Below are 20,500 nucleotides of genomic sequence, written 5' to 3'. Positions count from 1 at the left end.
TCATCCAACTCAGTATCCCATACCTGCCTTCTCTCCATACCCTCTGATTCCTTTAGCCACAAGGGCCACATCTAACTCCCTTAAATATAGCCAATTAACTGGCCTCAACTACCCTCTGTGGCAGAGAGTTCCAGAGATTCACCACTCTCTGTGTGAAAAAAGTTTTTCTCATCTCGGTTTTAAAGGATTTCCCCCTTATCCTTAAGCTGTGACCCCTTGTCCTGGACTTCCCCAACATCGGGAACAATCTTCCTGCATCTAGCCTGTCCAACCCCTTAAGAATTTTGTAAGTTTCTATAAGATCCCCTCTCAATCTCCTAAATTCTAGAGAGTATAAAACCAAGTCTATCCAGTCTTTCTTCATAAGACAGTCCTGACATCCCAGGAATCAGTCTGGTGAACCTTCTCTGCACTCCCTCTATGGCAATAATGTCCTTCCTCAGATTAGGAGACCAAAACTGTACGCAATACTCCAGGTGTGGTCTCACCAAGACCCTGTACAACTGCAGTAGAACCTCCCTGCTCCTATACTCAAATCCTTTTGCTATGAAAGCTAACATACCATTCGCTTTCTTCACTGCCTGCTGCACCTGCATGCCTACTTTCAATGACTGGTGTACCATGACACCCAGGTCTCGCTGCATCTCCCCTTTTCCTAATAGGCCACCATTTAGATAATAGTCTGCTTTCCTGTTTTTGCCACCAATATGGATAACCTCACATTTATCCACATTATACCGCATCTGCCAAACATTTGCCCACTCACCCAGCCTATCCAAGTCACCTTGCAGTCCCCTAGCATCCTCCTCACAGCTAACACTGCCCCCCAGCTTAGTGTAATCCGCAAACTTGGAGATATTGCCTTCAATTCCCTCCTCCAGATCATTAATATATATTGTAAATAGCTGGGGTCCCAGCACTGAGCCTTGCGGTACCCCACTAGTCACTGCCCGCCATTGTGAAAAGGACCCATTTACTCCTACTCTTTGCTTCCTGTTTGCCAGCCAGTTCTCTATCCACATCAATACTGAACGCCCAATGCCATGTGCTTTAAGTTTGTATACTAATCTCTTATGTGGGGCCTTGTCGAAAGCCTTCTGGAAGTCCAGATACACCACATCCACTGGTTCTCCCCTATCCACGCTACCAGTTACATCCTCGAAAAATTCTATAAGATTCGTCAGACATGATTTACCTTTCATAAATCCATGCTGACTTTGTCCAATGATTTCACCACTTTCCAAAAGTGCTGCTATCCCATCTTTAATAACTGACTCTAGCAGTTTCCCCACTACCGATGTTAGACTAACTCTCACTTTCGTATCCACTCCGTACATACTATGGGTAATTTACAGAGGCCAATTAACCTAGAAAGTCGCATGTGTGAGTTCCACATTGGGAGGAATTGTTTCTGGATTACAGGGAGCGATAGGTGGTGGACCTGTTTAATATTTTTAAGTCATGACAGGATGAAGCAGATAGACACAAAATGCTGGAGTAACTCAGCGGGCCAGGCAGCATCTCTGGAGAGTTGGAATGGGTGATGGTTCAGGTTGAGACCCTTCTTCACTGAGGTCAGTCTGAAGAAGCATCTTGACACAAAACGTCACCCATTCCTTCTCTCCAGAGATGCCGCCTGTCCCGCTGAGATACTCCATGATTTTGTGTTTATCTTCGGTGTAAACGGACATCTGCAGTTCCTTCCCACACAGGATGAATAGATTGGATGTTATGCTTTGAAGGAACAGCTACTGAAATACTTATATGCATACAGCTGACTCAGACACAAGGGCAAGAATGGTGACTGGTTTGCAGGCAGGTTTGCTGGTGCCACACGTGTGGGTTTAAACTAAATAGCGGGGTGGAGGAGTTGACAAATTGGGAGTATAAAGATGGAGTTAAAGGGGAAGTGAGTAAAGGAAAAGCTACAAAAGACTCCCAAATTAATGGGAAGGAAAGTTTGAGAGGGGATAAAAGAGTAAGGTCAGGGCCATAAGTGACCGGTGTGAGAGGGGAGGAGAATACCGAAGTTAAGGTGTTGTATATGAATGCGCAAAGTATATGCTACTGTTGTTATGGGAGATTTCAACATGCAAGTAGACTGGGAAAATCAGGTTGGTACTGGACCCCTAGAAAGGGAGTTAGTGGAGTGCCTTCGTGATGGATTCTTAGAGCAGCTTGTACTGGAGCCTACCAGGGAGAAGGCAATTCTGGATTCCGTATTATGCAATTAACTGGATCTGATAAGGGGACGTAAGGTAAAGGAGCCATTAGGCGGTAGTGACCATAATATGATAAGTTTTAATCTACAATTTGAGAGTGAGAAGGGAAAATCGGACGTGTCAGCATTACTGTTGAGCAAAGGGGACTATGGAGCCATGAGGAAGGGGCTGCCCAAAGTTGACTGGAAACAGATCCTAGAACGGATGAAAGTGGAAAAACAATGTCAGGTATTTCTGGGAATAATACAGAAAGTGCATGATCAGTTCATTCCAAAGAGGAAGAAAGATTCTAAGAGGAGTAAGAGGTGACTGTGGCTGACAAGGGAAGTCAAGGACACTATAAAAATAAAAGAGAAGTATAACATAGCAAATATGAGCGGGAAGCCAGAGGATATGGAAACTTTTAAAGAGCACCAGAAGATAACTAAAAAGGCAATACACGGAGAAAAGATGAGGAATGAAGGTAAGCTAGCCAAGAATATAAAGGAGTAGAGTAAAAGCTTCTTTAGGTATGTGAAGAGGAAAAAAATAATTAAGACAAATGTGGGTCCGATGAAGATAGAAACAGGTGAATTTATTATGGGGAACAAGGAAATGGCAGACGAGTTGAACAGTTACTTTGGATCTGTCTTCACTAAGGAAGACGCAAACAAATCTCCCAGATGTACCAATGGCCAGAGAATTCGGGTGATGGAGGAAGTGAAGGAAATTCACATTAGGCAGCAAATGGAGTTGGGTAGACTGATGGGACTGAAGGCTGATAAATCCCCAGGGTCTGATGGTCTGCATCCCAGGGTACTTAAGGAAGTGGCTCTAGAAATCGTGGACGCATTGGTGATCATTTTCCAATCTATATTACTAAAAGTCTGATCTTGACCACTTCCTGTAGTTCTGTATATTGATTTTAGAAAAATCGCTGTCACTTATGGCTGTGATTTTTGGCCATCTTTCTCAGTCCCCCTGCACTGCCCAGGACAAGCGGATTTTTCCCATCGATGAAAAATAAAAGGGCTATTAGTGTTTAAAACATGTTGAGATTCTCCCTCCTGAAGGCCACACCCCTTCCAGAGGGACAATAAAACCCGGAAGTGTTGAGTGCCTCAGTCAGTCTCTGCAAGATGGGGGAGCGAGAGGGTCACGTCTCTCAGTCTGAGCTGTGAATAACACTGAACACATGTCTGCTAAACTGTGAGTGGTTTTACTGACCTGTTAGTGCCCTTAATGCAGTTTGTAAATATAGTTTTGAAATGCTAAAGCTGCGTTGCGTTTGGTTTGGAATTGTTAAAGCTGTGTTGCCTTTGGTTTGGAAATGCTAAAGCTGTGTTGCCTTTGGTTTGGAAATGCTAAAGCTGTGTTGCCTTTGGTTTGGAAATGCCAAAGCTGTGTTGCCTAATTAAAGTTGCCTTGCCTAATTAAAGTTGTCTTGCCTAATTAAAATTGCTTGCCTAATTAAAGTTGCCTTGCCTAATTAAAGTTGCCGCTTTCTATATAATTAAAAGTCTAATCTTGACCACTTTCTGTTTGGGCTTTATATTGATTTTAGAAAAAACGCTACCACGTACAGCTATGATTTTTGGCCATCTTACTCAGAGTCCCCCTCCGCTCGTCAGATGCTGAGGATTTTTCCCATCGATTAAAAATAAAAGAGTAATTAGTGTTTAAAAAATGTTGAGATTCTCTCTCCTGTCAATCATGTCATGAAGGCCATGCCCCTTCTGGTGGGAGGGGGAGGGACTATAGTATCCATAAATGTGGGCGTGGCTCAGTCTCTGCAAGATGGAGGAGGGAGAGGTCACGATTCGCTGTCTTTCGTGGCTTGCACCCTGCTTGAAATGGTATGAAACTGCACTTGAATTTGGTGACTTTACACCCTCCTTGAAATGGAATTTCAAGGAATAGCTGTGAGTGAGTGAGTGAGCTGCCAGCACAACAGTCTTGAGTGACTGAGCCGCCAGCCCAAGAATCCATTTGGCCCACAATGTCCATATTAGCCCACTGGAAACTAGTCCCTTCAGCCCACAACACCCATACTAGCGCTCCAGAAAGCCCCCCCCCCCCCCCCACTAGCCACCAATATTGGAATTGGTGGATTGGTGGAATATTGTGTTGGGGGACCAGCCCTACCGTGTGATGCTGGGACCCAACGGGTACCACTTAGTCTAGTGTTCTATAGATTCAGGATTAGTTCCTGTGGATTGGAGGGTAGCTAATGTTATCCCACTTTTTAAGAAAGGAGGGAGGAGACAAAACTAGGAATTATAGACCAGTTAGCCTGACATTGGTGGTGGTGAAGATGCTGGAGTCAATTATAAAAGATGAAATAACGGCACTTTGTATAGCAGTAACATGATCGGTCTGAGTCAGCATGGATTTACAAAGGTGAAATCATGCTTGACTAATCTTCTGGAATTTTTTGAGGATGTAACTAGGAAAATGGACAAGGGAGAGCCAGTGGATGTAGTGTACCTAGAATTTCAGAAAACCTCTGATAAGGTCCCACATAGGAGATTAGTGGGCAAAATTAGAGCACATGGTATTGGAGGTAGGGTGCTGGCATGGATAGAAAATTGGTTGGCAGACAGGAAACAAATAGTAAGGATTAATGGGTCCCTTTCAGAATGGCAGGTAGTGACTAATGGGATACCGTAAGGCTCAGTGCTGGGCCACAGCTATTTACAGTATACATTAATGATTTAGATGATGGGATTAAGAGTAACATTAGCAAATTTGTGCATGACACAAAACTGGGGGGCTGTGAACTGTGAGGAGGATGTTATGAGGATGCAGGGTGACTTGGACAGGTTGGGTGGGTGGGCAGATGAATGGCAGTTGCAGTTTCATGTGGATAAATGTGAGGTTATCCACTTTGGTGGCAAGAACAGGAAGGCAGATTATTATCTGAATTGTGTCAAATTAGGAAAAGGGGAGGTACAACGAGATCTGGGTGTCATTGTTCATCAGTCACTGAAAGTAAGCATGCAGGTATAGCAGGCAGTGAATAAAGTGAATGGCATGTTGGCCTTCATAACAGGGAGTTGACTTTAGGAGCACAGAGGTCCTTCTGCAGTGTACGGGGCCCTAGTGAGATCACACCTGAAGTATTGTGTGCAGTTTTTGTCTCCAAATTTGAGGAAGGCTATTCTTGCAATTGAAGGAGTGCAGCGTAGGTTCACAAGGTTAATACATGTAGTGGCAGGACTGTCATATGTTGAAAGAATGGAGTGGCTGGGCTTGTATACACTGGAATTTAGAAGGATGAGAGGAAATCTTATTGAAACATAAAAGATTATTAAGTGATTGGAATTGCTAGAGGTAGGAAACATGTTCCCAATGTTGGGGGAGTCCAGAGCCAGGGGCCACAGTTTAACAATAAGGGGTGGGCCATTTAGAATGGAGCTGAGGAAAAACCCAGAGAGTTGTGAATCTATGGAATTCTCTGCCTCAGAAGGCAGTGGAGGTCAATTCTCTGGATGCTTTCAAGAGAGTTAGATAGAACACAAACATAGATGAGTCAAGGGATATAGAGAGAAGGCAGGAACGGGGTACTGATTGTGGATGATCAGCCATGATCACAGTGAATGGCGGTGCTGGCTCGAAAGGCCAAATGGCCTCCTCCTGCACCTATTGTCTATTGTCTATTGAAAAGTCGGAGTAGAATGTCAATTTAACTGCACCACCTGAACAGAAATTTTAATGCAATAATATATTTGGTTGCGAGGGTTACCTAGTTAAATCTGCTCACAAGTGCCATTTGTCATTTGTGCATTTCTAGATAGGCTTGGAAACACTCTCCGTATGCTCCATTGCTTCCTCTGTGGCTTCCAACTGGTTGTTGGAAAGCTGGCTTGCTCCTTGCCTCTGAGACACAGATGTCCTCTCAAGTTGCCCGCAACAAGTTTGTGCGCCTGTTCCAGCTTGTAAGGGGAGGTGACTGAGTTGCCCGCAGTCTGGGGATGCACCGACAGAGAGAGAGTGCCTCAGAGTCAGGAGGGTGAATGAATGAATCAATACATTATTATCACATGCGACATGTCACAGTGATATTCTTTGTTTTGCATGCACAAGTATGCAGAGAATTGTCACATATGTAGCCAGGTCCTCCTTTGTTCCCTTGGTGGACCCCCACGATGGGTCCCCTTTGTTCTCGGCGCCCTACCCCCCCCCCCCATGGTGGGACCCCCTTTGTTCCTACGGTATCCCCTCCCTCACGCTGGGAGCCCCTTTGTTCTCTCGGTGCCCCCCCCCCCCCCCCCCACACCAGGTTGCCCTTTGTTCTCGGCAGCACATCCTCAACCGAATAGCAACACCCCCACCAGGGCCCAGTCTCACCTCAGGCACCCTCGTTCAGGAGCGATTGCGACGTCGTGATAGAGGTAAGGAGGGTCTATTTATGATCTTCCATCTGCACTCTTGTGGTACCAGGCAGATAATGGTTCTCACACCTGGGGCTGCTCAAGTTGCACCATCATCATCATAATGCCAGAACCCTAGAACTCTGCCAACCGCAGTGAATGGGAATGAAGCAGAGAGAGTTGACGGAGAGTTGGCGCAGGAAAGTGGTCAAGGAAACAACAGAGAGAGATGAGGAAGAAGGCTGAAGCAGAACATGCTCTTTGAAGAGGAAGTGAGTGAATCATCAGTATGATTTGAAGTAAAAACAACATATGAAGATATAAAGAAGACATCTTAAGTTCAGAATATTCACCTTGAGTTATGTGAAGACATGATATTTTCCATATTTTTCAGTAGTTGGCAGGAATGCTTATTCTGGGCAGTATATCCTACAAAGTGCTTGAGTAACTCAGCAGGGCAGGACAAGGACATATGTGATGTTTTTGGTCCCAACCTGAAACATCATCTATCCATGTTCTCCAGAGATATTGCCTGTCTTGCTGAGATATTCCAGCACTTTGTCTTTTGTATATGAGTATCTGCAGTTCCTTATGTCTCCAGTGTCTCCTGCAAGTTGCCTAGGAGGTCTCTACACCCCCTTTGCTCACTATATATCCATGCTGAAGAGAGTGTTCACCCATGTTCACGAGTTTATGTGATATGAGCAGAATTAGGCCATTTGGCCCATCAAGTCTACTCTGCCATTCATTCATGGCTGATCTATCTCTCCCTCCTAACCTCATTCTCCTGCCTTCTCCTCATAACCCCTGACATCCGTACTAATCAAGAATCTATCCATCTCTGCCTTAAAAATATCCATTGGCTTTGCCTCCAGAGCCAACTGTGGCAATGAATTCCACAGATTCACCACCTCTGATTAAAGAAATTCCTCCTCATTTCCTTCCTGAAGGAACATCCTTTAATTCTGTGACTCTGACCTCTGATCCCAGACTCGCCCACTATTGGAAACATCCTCTCCACATCCACTCTATCAAGGCCTTTCTTCTCAAGGCGCCTGCCTGTAAACCTGGGAATGTGTAGTATGCTCCGTATTTCTCAGAACTTCGAGTGCAGCTGCAATAAAGCAAACAGGGGTTGAAATAGTCCTGATGGTATTGTGCCTGTGTGCCTTTAAGGGTTGACTGATGAGGTCACAGCTGTGTGACTAAGTGCTAGTAGCAGTGTGATATTCAATTAGAGCTTCTCAGTGATGCTGCTAAAACAGTGTGGCTTCTTTTAAATAGTTCTGTGAAATATTGCAACTTTCCCAAAGTTTTACAGCAGCGTTAGGGAGATATGCATCAATGTTATAAACCCCCAGGATGGCACAAGCCAATTTCCAGGCCACTCTTTCAGTTTCAATCGTGAGGTAAGTGAAAAACATTTTAGTTTAGTTTTGAGGTACAGCGCGGAAACAGGCCCTTCGGCCCACTGAGACTGAACCGACCAGAGATCCCCTCATATCAATACAAGCCTGCACATACAAGGGACAATTTACACTTATACCAAGTATACAAACACAAGCCAATTAACCTACAAACCTGTACATCTTTGGAGGAAACTGAACATCTCGGAAAAAACCCACACGGTCCCGGGAAGAAGAAACAAACTTCGTACAGACAGCAGCCGCAGTTGAGATCGAACCCGGTTCTCTAGCGCTGCAAGCGCCGTAAGACAGCAACTCTACCAGTGTGCCACAATGCCACATTGTGAACTAAGTGCATTGATCTGAATCTTAAATATTCTGCCACCAACCCCCAGCCCAGCATCTTCATGAGCAAGGTGCATGATCCTTTAACTTCTATTCGTCATACAATATAACTGAATGTTTCTGCTTATTGTGCTATGTTACATTATGTTACATTAAAAATTGAAAATCTTCCACGAGTATATTTTGTAAACTACCTAATGCAGCCTTAAATTGTTTATGGCCTAAAGAATATGAAGGACAGGAAGCGAGTCATAGTCATGCAGTGTGGAAACAGGCCCTCCGGCCCAACTTGCCCACTCCAGCCATCGTCCCACCTACACTAGTCTCACCTGCCTGTGTTTGGCCCTATACTCCACTAAACTTGTCCTATTCATCTACCTGTCTAATTGTTTCTTAAATGTTGTGATCATCCCTGTCTCGACTACTTCCTCTGGCATCCACCACCCTTTGTGTGAAAAATTACCTTTCAGATTTCTATTTAATCTTTTCCCCCTCACCGTGAACCAATGTCCTCTGGTCGCTTGGATCTTTAATTTTAATTATTTAAAAAATAATGATTTAGTACCTACAGCACATTCCTCTGATCTTACTTGTTTACGTTGTTTTCAGCTTGTTTACAGCTATTTATATGTTTAAGTAAATGTTAATGCGAGAGGATATTTGAATTTAAATGATCATCAACAAAATGAGAACACAATTAGTTGTAAGTGGATGTGATTGCCATCAGTGGAGTGATAAACAGTATTGCATCTTTGGTCCACTTTGTATACTTTCTATGTATCTGTAGTGTTGAGAATTGGAAGCTTGCTTGTCATACAACAGCTAGGAACACCTGGCGGTGAAGTGCCGTCCCTTCTACCTACCGAGGAAATTCACCTCCATCATCCTGACCACGGTCTACATCCCACCCCAGGCTGATGTCCATCTGGCACTGGGGGAGTTGCACGCTGTGGTCAACAAGCACAAGACGGCTTACCCCGAGGCATTTACCACCATTGCCGGGGACTTCAACAATGCCAACCTGAAGAAATCGCTCCCTCCTACATGTCTCCTGCAGCACCATACGATCAAACACCCTCGACCACTGCTACACGACCATCAAAGACGCCCATTGCTCTAACCCTCGCCATCACTTTGGTCTATCCAACCATACTGCGCCGCTGCTTCTTCCTGTTGCAATTGAAGAGCGCACCCCCAGAGGTGAGGACTGTACAGAGCAGGTGGCAGGGGGGGGGGGATGGGGAATGGGAACAACTCCAGGACTGTTTGGAGTCTGTAGACTGGGAAATGTTCAGGGACTCGGCAACGGACCTGAATGAATACGTCACAGTCGTTACAGACTTCATAAAGAAATGTGTGGAGGACTGCATCCCCACAAAAACCTTCTGAGTGTTTCCTAACCAGAAGCCTTGGATGAACCACACTCTTCTGAAGGCCAGATCCCGGGCATTCAGGTCTGGAGATACAGAGGTCAACAAGAAGTCCAAATACGACCTTGGTAAGGCCATCAAAAAAGCCAAAAGGGACTCTGCTCCAAGCTGGAGGATGACGGATGTTCAGCAACTGTGACAGGGCTTGAATGCCATCACCTCCTACAAGTTGAAATCAGGAGGCAGGTCAATTGTCAGCGAAGCATCACTCCCTGACGAGCTCAATGCATTTTACGCACGCTTTGATAGGGAGAACACTGATGTGCCTTCGCGAGCCCCCATTCGCTGTGATGGTATTTCAGTCACAGAGGCCGACGTCAGAAGATCCTTCAGGGGGGGTGAACCCTCGGAAAGCGCCTGGACCTGATGGCATACCCGGTCGTGTTCTAAAAACCTGTGAGGACCAACTGGCTGGAGTTTTTACGGACATTTTCGACCTCTCACTTCTGAGGTCAGAGGTTCCCACCTGCTTTAAAAGGGCATCAATAATACCGGTGCCCAAGAAGTGCAAGGTGACGTGCAAGAAGTCCAAGGTGACGGTGCATATCAACTCCTACCTTGACAAGAACCTCAACCCACTGCAGTTCGCTTACAGCCACAACAGATCAACGGTGGTTGCGATCTCATTGGCTCTCCACTGCTCTGGATCACTTGGACAACAAAACTCATATGTCAATCTGTTATTCATTGACTACAGCTCGGCATTTAATATCACCATCCCCTCCAAGCTGGTTACCAAGCTCTCAGATCTGGGTCTCTGCAATTGGATCCTCCTCAACTTGCTCATCCAAAGACCACAGTCTATCCGTATTGGTGGAAAAGGATTGCACTATTCCTCCCACTCTAAGGGAGTGTTCAGAGTCCAGTGTGGAGCTGACTCCGAACATGACTCCGAACATGACTTGTGCCTGAATCCCATGCTTTAATACATGATGTACGAGAGTCGCATAGGAAGAGCTGCCTGCTCTTGCCTCTAAATTTGCTGTCCCCTCGGGGACGGGCAAGCCACTACAAGAGGAGTTGGCCAGCGGCATCAGCTACCTAACATCACACCAGCTGAAGAAATGGCAAGCATGGCAGACAGGGTCTGCAAATGGAACTTCGCTGAAGCTCCAACAAGCAAATCGAACAGGGTTCAGAGACGCTGGCAGGTAAAGTCTCTTTATTAATCTCCGTAAAACTCCAAAATTGAGTAGTCTGTCGGCCCAGGTTTGGGTTTACTGGCAGCATGGGCTGTCTAGTATTTTTTCACTGTCTCTGGGATAGATCAGGTTGATGCAGAGATATTGGCAGGATGCCTTGCATAGTAACTTCTGTAAGAACAGCTTGGTTACCCTGGATTCAGGGTAGACCATCATGGAACTGGCTAGCCATATGGGTCATATTGACCAGGGAAGCACTGCCTCATCATCTGTGATTGAGGTTATCAGGCTGCTCAGTAGAATGAAGTATTCCTATACACATGTTTAAATTTCTGCTCAGTTACTAGAGTTGCCGGTTCATTGGAATCATCATTGCCATCCTCTCTGGGATGGGTAGATACCAGCAGGAAGCTGGTCTGGCATATAATATTTTTATCCGACCTGCAGGTTCATGTTGTGAATCAACAATGTATTTATAATAATCCGTAGGCTCTCAATACCAGTATTCCTGATTGAGTGGCGGGTCGGAGAGATTGGGTTGTGCACTCTGGCGACTCAGACAAGTAGTTTCAGTCAGAGGACTGCGAAGCAATTCCTGATTCAGGCTTGCATTTTGCTAAATTCCACTGTGAGGTAGAATGTTGTGAATTCGTGGTGACTCTTATAGTCAAGAGTTGACAGGGAACTTGTATTCCCTCATCAAGGGGAGACTGTGTTTTCAGCTCTAGTCATAAGGTTCTGATTATATGTTATCAGCGAAATGTATCAGTAACTAGATAATGCATCTTCCACGGCAATAGAAGCCAAAAAATGTTCCATCCGTGTGGTCAATAGAGGAACAGTGGTTCCGACATCTCATTGGAGGATGAGTGGTCTGGCCAAGAACTAGAGGGGTATATTTCTGATACTTCTCAAGATTACAGAAACATGGAGCATGCTGAATGAGGTTAGCATTTGGCTAATCTGATCATGTGTTTAGTTACCAAGTTTAAATGGATGACTGGGTTTCTGCAATTTAACTGATTCAGAGAATCGATCTTGAAGATGCATATTTTGCCATATCTATACACATGAGGCACAGATTATCTGGTGTTTGATAACTAAGCCAGTGGTGGACGCCAATGCTGCCCTACTCAGGGCATTGCGGCATCGAGTTTTAGATAAGATGCAAATTTTGCAGCTGATAAAACGTGAGGGTTATCAGTAGATACCTCTTGCGATATTAAGTATGAGGCACCATGAAATTTAATAGTGCCAATTTTGCCTATTCATTCAGGCCATGGTAAGGCGCCTGAAGCAACTATTTTCTCGCTCATGAGTGATGGCTGGGGCAGCCTGTCTTCTCGGGCAGCTAGCTCTGCACGATTGTATGGGAAATTTGTGAACAAAATATGTGTTATTTTTTTAACGGAAGTAACAGAGGTTTTGTGTGGCTTTCAGTTTGAGCCTAGAGAAGCGTTTATGTGATAGCACGATTGACATTGCTTGTCCTTCTCATTCTCTATAGTACCATTAGTGGGACAATAAATGCCATTCGCCCGCTGTTCACTAACGTTATTCAGAGTGTCTTTTATATGACCATTCTAATAGCCTACACTCATTGTAGTGTGCGATGTATATCGGTAAATTATTATGCAAATATTCTTCTACTGTATTGCTAATGGAAACAGTATTTTTTACGATGATTATGTTTTCAGTAACTGATCTCAGCACAAAGAACATCTTCTTTACTCTATCTCTGGCTCAGTCTCTGGGTCATAACTGACATTAGGATAGTTTGAAATGGGCATGATTGCGTACATTTGAAGTTGACAACATACCCACCAGAGCAGAGATTGGGGGTGTCACTAGGAATACTAGTGCACTTAGCTTGCTAGTACCTATGAGATGAAAGATAGTTTCTTTATTGTTATTCAATAGTCTCAAGATATTGCTGATGGCTCATTAGCAGCCAATAGAATTCCCTTTCATCATACAGCAAGAGGCTTACATAGTGCATGTTAATACATTATAAAATTTGATTGAATATGTCTGAATATTTGCAGATAGAACTCTGCACAGTGTTGCATGAGTTATTGTCCAACTCAAAGTCAATTGGGACTATGGTCCGGTTAAGAATAATGGCCATGTATGCAAGTTAGCATCATGGTATTAATAACCCATGTTTTTTCTATCATTAATGGTTTATCTGTTTAAGTGTTTCACACACAGATTGGGTTACTGCATGAAACCACAGAGTTTTGAAGACTTCACGTAGTCACTCACGTGACTTCGAAATAAAATAGAAAGATTAAACGAGAACTTACCGTTAGACGTTTGATCTTTATTTTATGAGAAGTTGAAGTGAGGGAATACGTGCCCTCCACTCCCAACCCTATTCTCATAAAGATTATTCGGTAGTTCTAAAGTCGTTAATCTTTCTATAGTTTAAGTTCAGCAACTAGGCTGTGGTTTCATACAGCTGCTCTGAAGATTGACGCACATGCGGGCTGGCGGGCTGTTCACGTATTCCCTCACTTCAACTTCTCATAAAATAAAGATCAAACTTCAAACGGTAAGTTCTTGTTTAATCTTTCTATTTTATAGCACCAGATCTCTAAATGTCTCTCTGCTGTATCTCTAAAACTAAAAACTAAAGTGTCTAACAGCCAGCACAGTGGCTCACTCTTGCCGAATATACAGTATCACCTCTGGCTTGGCAGCATGCACCTGCATGGTCGACACTGATCGATTGATTAACTCCAAATCAAGTGATTAGCTTCGTACCTACCCGTGAAGCTCTGTTATAAAGTCAGGGCTTAACTTGGTTCAAATGTTTAAAAATTCATTGTAAAATTATGTAAAGTAGAAAATTCATAAGTCAAAGCTTTTGTAACCTGCCTGCACTACATTAATAATCATTGCTTACTTTTGCTGGTTCATGAAATAAATTAAAATTTAGCGATATATGTAAGTTTGAGCAGTAACTTTGTGGAACACCTTCTTGATTAGTACGGGTGTCAAATGTTATTGGGAGAAGGCAGAATAGGGTTAGGAGGGAGAGATAGATCAGCAATGGTGGAGTAGATATGATGTTATGATCATTTTACAATATCTGTGCACCTCTCCCAGAAAGGTCCTTGCCCCCAAAGCAGAAACTTTCTTAGTCTTTACCATGGTACCAAGAAACATAAATTTGATGTTATAAGTGATAGGAGACAAATCAGGCCATTCGGCCCATCAGGTCTACTCCACCTTCAATCATGGCTGATCTATCGCTCCCTCCTAACCCCATTCTCTCGCCTTCTCCCCATAACCCCTGACACCCGTACTGATCAAAAATCTATCTATCTCTGCCTTAAAAATATCCATTGATGGCCTCCACAGCCTTTTGTGGCAAAGAATTCCACAGATTCACCACCCTCTGACTAATGAAGTTCCGCCTCATCTCCTTCCTAAAGGAATGCCCTTCAATTCTGAGGCTATGACCTATGGTCCTAGACTCTCCCACTAGTGTAAACATCCTCTCCACATCCACTCTATCCAAGCCTCCATAGATACACATATGCATGTACATGTGTGTAGGTGTATAGATACACATAAAAACATCAAATGGGCATCTACCCTGTGAATAAAGCCAAATTAACTTTAAATTTCTATGATTTGAATTTAGACTTTAAGTGCTGAAACAGGTCCTTTGGCCCACCGAGTCCACACCAACCAGATCACCCCATACACTAACACTATCCTACACACTAAAAACAATTTACAATTTAATTGAAGCCAATTAACCTACAAATCGGTATATCTTTGGGGTGAGGGAGGAATGGTGGTGCAGTGGTAACGTTGCTGTCGTACAGTGCAAGAGACCCGGGATCGATCCTGACTACTGGTACTGTCTGTATGGAGTATATCCGTTGTTCCCGTGACCTGCGCTGATATTTTCCAGGTGCTCCAGTTTTCTCCTTCACTCAAGTCATACAGGTTTGTGGATTAATTGGCTTGGTATAATTGTAAATCGTCCCTTCTGTGTGTAGGATAGTGTTAGAACGTGGAGATCACTGGTTGGCGTTGACTAGGTGGGCCGAAGGGTTTGTTTCCGTGCTGTATCTCTAAACTAAACTAAACTATCCTGCCTTGGAAACTTGAGCACCCAGAGAAAGCCCACATGGTCACAGGCGGTACAAACTCCGTACAGACAGCACCCGTAGTCAGGATCGACCCCGTGTCTCTGGCGCTGTAAGGTGGCAACTCTACTGTTGCGCCACTGTGCTGCCTGTTTCCCATATCCACTTCCCATAATTTCATATCCAGCCCCTGAATATCTCGCATGATTCTTCTGTCCTGCTGCTGCTTTTTGGAGGTATGCAATGTGCTGTTCAAGAGCTTTAGCGATTTGCTGACCTTGCGGTGAAGAAATAGAATTTGCTCTCGCACTGTGGGAGCTGAAGACAGCCAGGCTCAGCTCCTATCAGACGTTACTTTATCTTGTTTCAGATAAGACGAGCCCACTAACTATAGCTTTCAAACTGTTCTGGGCATTTATGGATCGTATTTATTCTAGTAGGTGCCCTTTCTCTGGTAATGATCAAAAGGTATTGTAGCACGTTGATATTGTAAGTGGAACCTGACTGTGAACTAATGAGAAAAACTGTAGGCTCACCATAACACTTTGATTGACTATGGTGGTATTCTGCAAAGATAACTGTAGAGCTTCATTCAGGTTATTCTGCTGTAACATATGTTTCCACAATGCAAATTGGATATAATGCGATCAATGAAATAGGCCCAATCAATACAAATAGTGTTCCTTAATATATTATAGCATGATTTGTGATCGGGAACTAGCAAACCATGGAAAAAGTTACTTTGAAAATTGGCAAGCAGAAAAAAAAGCTGTTGAAAATCACATGTTTCCATGTGACCTCCTGCAGGTATCAGGCACCATCATGATCTTTGGCACCGTTGTCTCTTATGAATACATCTGCTAATTTCACCATTTAAGTTGACATGACACTTGTGCACTGATCATTCATTAAACAATATAACATACAGCCTGTTTTTAGCTTGCAGTAATGAAATTCCACAGAGAAACATATGTTGTGTTGTTGCAAGTCTGAAACTCTAGCCCCTGACCCTCATTTCCCTATTGAGTCATTTGTTCTGTATTTGGATCCGAAATGTCACCGCTTCCCTTTCTCCAGAGATGCTGTCTGACCCGCTGAGTTACTCTAGATTTTTGAGTCTGACTTCGGTTTAAATCAGCATCTGCAGTTCCTTCCTACACGAGAATCATGGTGTATGGGATAACATCAGGAATGTGATTTTGAGGTGGATGATCAACAATTACCATGTTAAATGGTAGAGCAGGCACAGAGTGTTGAATACCTACCCAGCTCAATCTTGTTGTGTTTCTATGTTTCTAATCTTTCATGTTATCAAAGAAATTGATCATTTAACCCCTGGAACTGGTTCAACTATTCAATGCATCTGTCTTTTGAAAAGTTATACAAATAACATTGTATTATTGTAAGGATGAATAGGCATCAGCATTTTTATAGGCATTGACAAACTATTTTTATTGCAGTGCATATCTCACTGGTGCATAATATTCTATATAAAAGACACCGTCTATCTCTTGGCAACATATGGGCTGAAAGTAAACATGCTGCAAGTTACAGATTACAGAATTAAAATATAATAATGAAACGGAGATCTAGGAACAAGGTGGTATAACATCTAGTGATGGTCTTGTGAGCGGAAAATCCATACCACAAGACATTTGGGAATGCTGATTATGACTTTTTCAAAAAAAAAGATAGAAAGCATATCGGCACCAATCGGTACTGAATGTATGAAAGACTATGTAGTATCAAACGAAAGTGATGACAGCACCTATCCGTGATAAGGTGCATTGTTGTTAAGGAGGAATTTGGAAAACGTTAAGAAAGGTTGCAAATAGACATTAATCCTGTTTCGGAAAGGCCTAGGAGGAGTGTGTGTGAGTGTGTGTGTGTATGTATATGTGTGTGTGTGTGTATATGTATATGTGTGTGTATATATGAATATATATGTGTGACAATAGGAGTGGGAGTAGGTCAATCGGCCCTTCGAGCCAGCATTGCCATTCAATGTGATCATGGCTGATCATCCACATTCAGTACCCTGTTCCTGCCTTCTTACCATATCTCCTGACTCCACTATCTTTAAGAGCTTTAACGCTCTCTTGAAATCACCCAGAGAATTGGCCTCCACTGCCTTCTGAAGCAGAGAATGCCACAGATTTACAACTCTCTGGGTGAGTAAGTTTTTCCTTAACTCTGTTCTAAATGGCCTACCGCTTATTCTTAAACTGTGGCCCCTGGTTCTGGACTCTCCCAAAATCAGGAACACGTTTCCTGCCTCCAGCGTGTCCAATCCCTTAATCTTATATGTTTCAATAATATCCTCTCTCATCCTTCTAAATTCCATAGTATTCAAGCCCAGCCGCTCCATTCTTTCAGCATATGACAGTCCCGCCATCCTGAGAATTAACCTTGTGAACATATGCTGCACTCCCTCAGTAGCAAGAATGTCCTTCCTCTAATTAGGGGACCAAAACTGCACACAATACTTCAGGTGTGGTCTCACTAGGGTCCTGTACAACTGCAGAGGGACCTCTTTGCTCCTATACTCAACTCCTCTTGTTATGAAGGCCAACATGCCATTAGCTTTCTTCACTGCCTGCAGTACCTGCATGCTTACTTTCAGTGACTGATGAACAAGGACCCCCAGATCTCTTTATACTTCCCCTTTTCACGTTGACACCATTCAGATAATAATCTGCCTTCCTGTTTTTGCCTCCAAAGTTGATCCACATTTATCCACATCAAACTGTATCTGCCCACTCATCCAACCTGTCCAAGTCACCCTGCATCCTCATAGCATCCTCCTCACAGTTCACACTGCCACCCCGGTTTGTGTCATCTGTAAATTTGCTAATGTTACTTTGAATCCCTTCATCGACATCATTGATATATATTGTAAATAGCTGCGGTCCCAGCACTGAGCGTTGCGGTAGCCCACTAGTCACTGCCTGCCATTCTGAAAGGGACCCGTTAATCCCTACTCTTTGTTTCCTGTCTGCCAACCAATTTTCTATCCATGTCAGCACTCTACCCCCAATACCTTGTGCCCTAATTTTGCCCACTAATCTCCTATGTGGGAACTTATCAAATGCTTCCTGAAAATCCAGGTACACTACATCCATTGGCTCTCCCTTGTGCATTTTCTGAGTTACATCCTCAAATTCCAGAAGATTAGTCAAGCATGATTTCCCCTTTGTAAATCCATGTTGACTCGGACCAATCCTGTTACTGCTATCCAAATGTGCCGCTTTTTCATCTTTAATAATCATCTATGGTGGCGGAGGGGAATCCCCGTTCCCTGAAGAACGAGGACATTTCCGATGCCCTGGTGTGGAACGTCTCATCCTGGGAACAGATGCGGCGTAGGCGGAGGAATTGGGAGTAGGGGATGGAGTCTTTACAGGGGGCAGGGTGGGAAGACGTGTAGTCCAGATAGCCATGTGAGTCAGTTGGTTTGTAGTGTATGTCGGTCAGAAGTCTGTCCCCTGCGATGGAGATGGTGAGGTCAAGGAATGGTAGGGAAGTGTCGGAAATGGTCCAGGTGTATTGGAGTGCCGGATGGAAGTTGGTGGTGAAGTGGATGAAGTCAGTCAGTTGTGTGTGGGTGCAGGAGGTGGCCCCAAAGCAGTCGTCAATGTAACAGAGGTAGAGGTCGGGGATGGGGCCCTGGTACGTATTGAACAAGGATTGTTCAACGTACCCAACAAAGAGGCAGGTGTAGCTGGGGCCCATGCGTGTGCCCATAGCTACGCCTTGTGTTTGGAGGAAATGGGAGGAGTCAAACGTAAAGTTGTTGAGGGTGAGGACCAACTCCGCTAGGCGGAGGAGAGTGTCAGTGGCTGGGTATAGGTTGCTCCTCTGGTCGAGGAAGAACCGGAGGGCTTTGAGGCCATCCTGGTGGGGGATGAAGGTGTAGAGTGACTGGACATCCATGGTGAAGATGAGGGGGTGAGGGCCTAGAGAGTGGAATGCGCGGAGGCGGCGGAGAGTGTCTGAGGTGTCTAGAACATAGGTGGGAAGGGATTTGACCAAGGGGGATAGTATGGTGTCAAGGTATGTGGAGATGAGTTCGGTGGGGCACGAACAAGCAGAGACAATGGGTCTGCCGGGAGAGCCGGGTTTGTGGATTTTGTTCACAAACCTTCGCTCCATAGATGCTGCTGCACCCGCTGAGTTTCTCCAGCATTTTTGTGTACCTTCGATCTTCCAGCATCTGCAGTTCCTTCTTGAACATTCTTAAGGGGTTGGACAGGCTAGATGCAGGAAGATTGTTCCCGATGTTGGGGAAGTCCAGAACAAGGGGTCACAGTTTAATTATAAAGGGGAAATCTTTTAGGACTGAGATGAGAAACACGTTTGTTTACACAGAGAGTTAGATGTGGCCCTTGTGGCTAAAGGGATCAGGGGGTATGGAGAGAAAGCAGGTACAGGATACTGAGTTGGATGATCAGCCATGATCATATTGAATGGCGGTGCAGGCTCGAAGGGCCAAATGGCCTACTGCTGAACCTACCTTCTATGTTTCTATGACTGCATCCAACTGCTGTCTGGTTCGTTGATCGGTTTGCTAGGTATGAACTGTTTTGGGAGAGAAAAATGCTCACGGCAGACCAAACGTGTTAAACAGAAATTGGTCAGATATTGAGCTTTACACAGTGAGAAATCGTGTGAAATAATCACTGAATTTAATTTTAAATGAATGTACCTGCATGTTATACTGTTTAGTTTGGAGATACAACCAGATAGTCTGGTTGACACAACCAGATTAGTTTGGAGATTCAACCAATAGTTCACTGAGTTCGCACCGACCAGCAATTTTTGCTTTCCTATTTGACAATTTTATTTGGCGGCCAATCAAACGCTGTCTCTAAGGGGGTTGCATCCAATCACCAACCAGCTTGCCTTAAAATTCCCGTCCAATCAACAAATAGGTCTCCTCCCGTCCAATCAGCCGCTGTCTCCAAGGACATTGTGTCCAATCACATAATTAGCAGCTACGGTAAAGGTTGGAAGTCAGCGGAGCTACTGACAGGCAAACGGGAGGAAGCAGGAGAGATTCACACATAGCACCTAGTGTACAATTTCATAATATATACTAAATAACTGGGCTGACAGACCTTGGCTGGGAATCTGGGGTTCACCAAAAGTGTTCCCAATTGGGCCCCGCACCCCCTAAGGCGGGCCCTGTCTGCCGTTTCCTTGTTCCCCATAAATAATTCGCCTGTTTCAGTCTTCAAGGGTCCAACTTTGTTTTAACTATTTTCTTTCCTCTTCACAGACCTAAAAAAACGTTTCCAATCCTCCTTTATATTCTTGGCTTGCTTACCTTCGTACCTCATCTTTTCTCCCCTTATTGCGTTTTCAGTTATATTCTGTTGCTCTTTAAACGTTTCCCAAACCTCTGGCTTCCTGGCCATCTTTGCTATGTTATACTTCTCTTTTACTTTTATACTGTGTGTGTGTGCATACATAGATATGTACACATGTGTGCGTGTGT

General features: G+C 44.2%; 1 protein-coding gene across 2 annotated transcripts in view; it reads left to right on the top strand.

The window, feature by feature from the left end:
* Positions 1-20,500, top strand: part of dlgap1a (discs, large (Drosophila) homolog-associated protein 1a) — a 648,178-nt gene that overhangs the window by 19,817 nt on the left and 607,861 nt on the right. The gene's annotated exons all lie outside the window — the stretch shown is intronic.

Source organism: Leucoraja erinacea, chromosome 4 (genome assembly GCF_028641065.1).
Source record: "Leucoraja erinacea ecotype New England chromosome 4, Leri_hhj_1, whole genome shotgun sequence".
In the NCBI taxonomy this organism is placed as follows: Eukaryota; Metazoa; Chordata; class Chondrichthyes; order Rajiformes; family Rajidae; genus Leucoraja; species Leucoraja erinaceus.
This window is presented reverse-complemented; position numbering and strand designations above follow the sequence as displayed.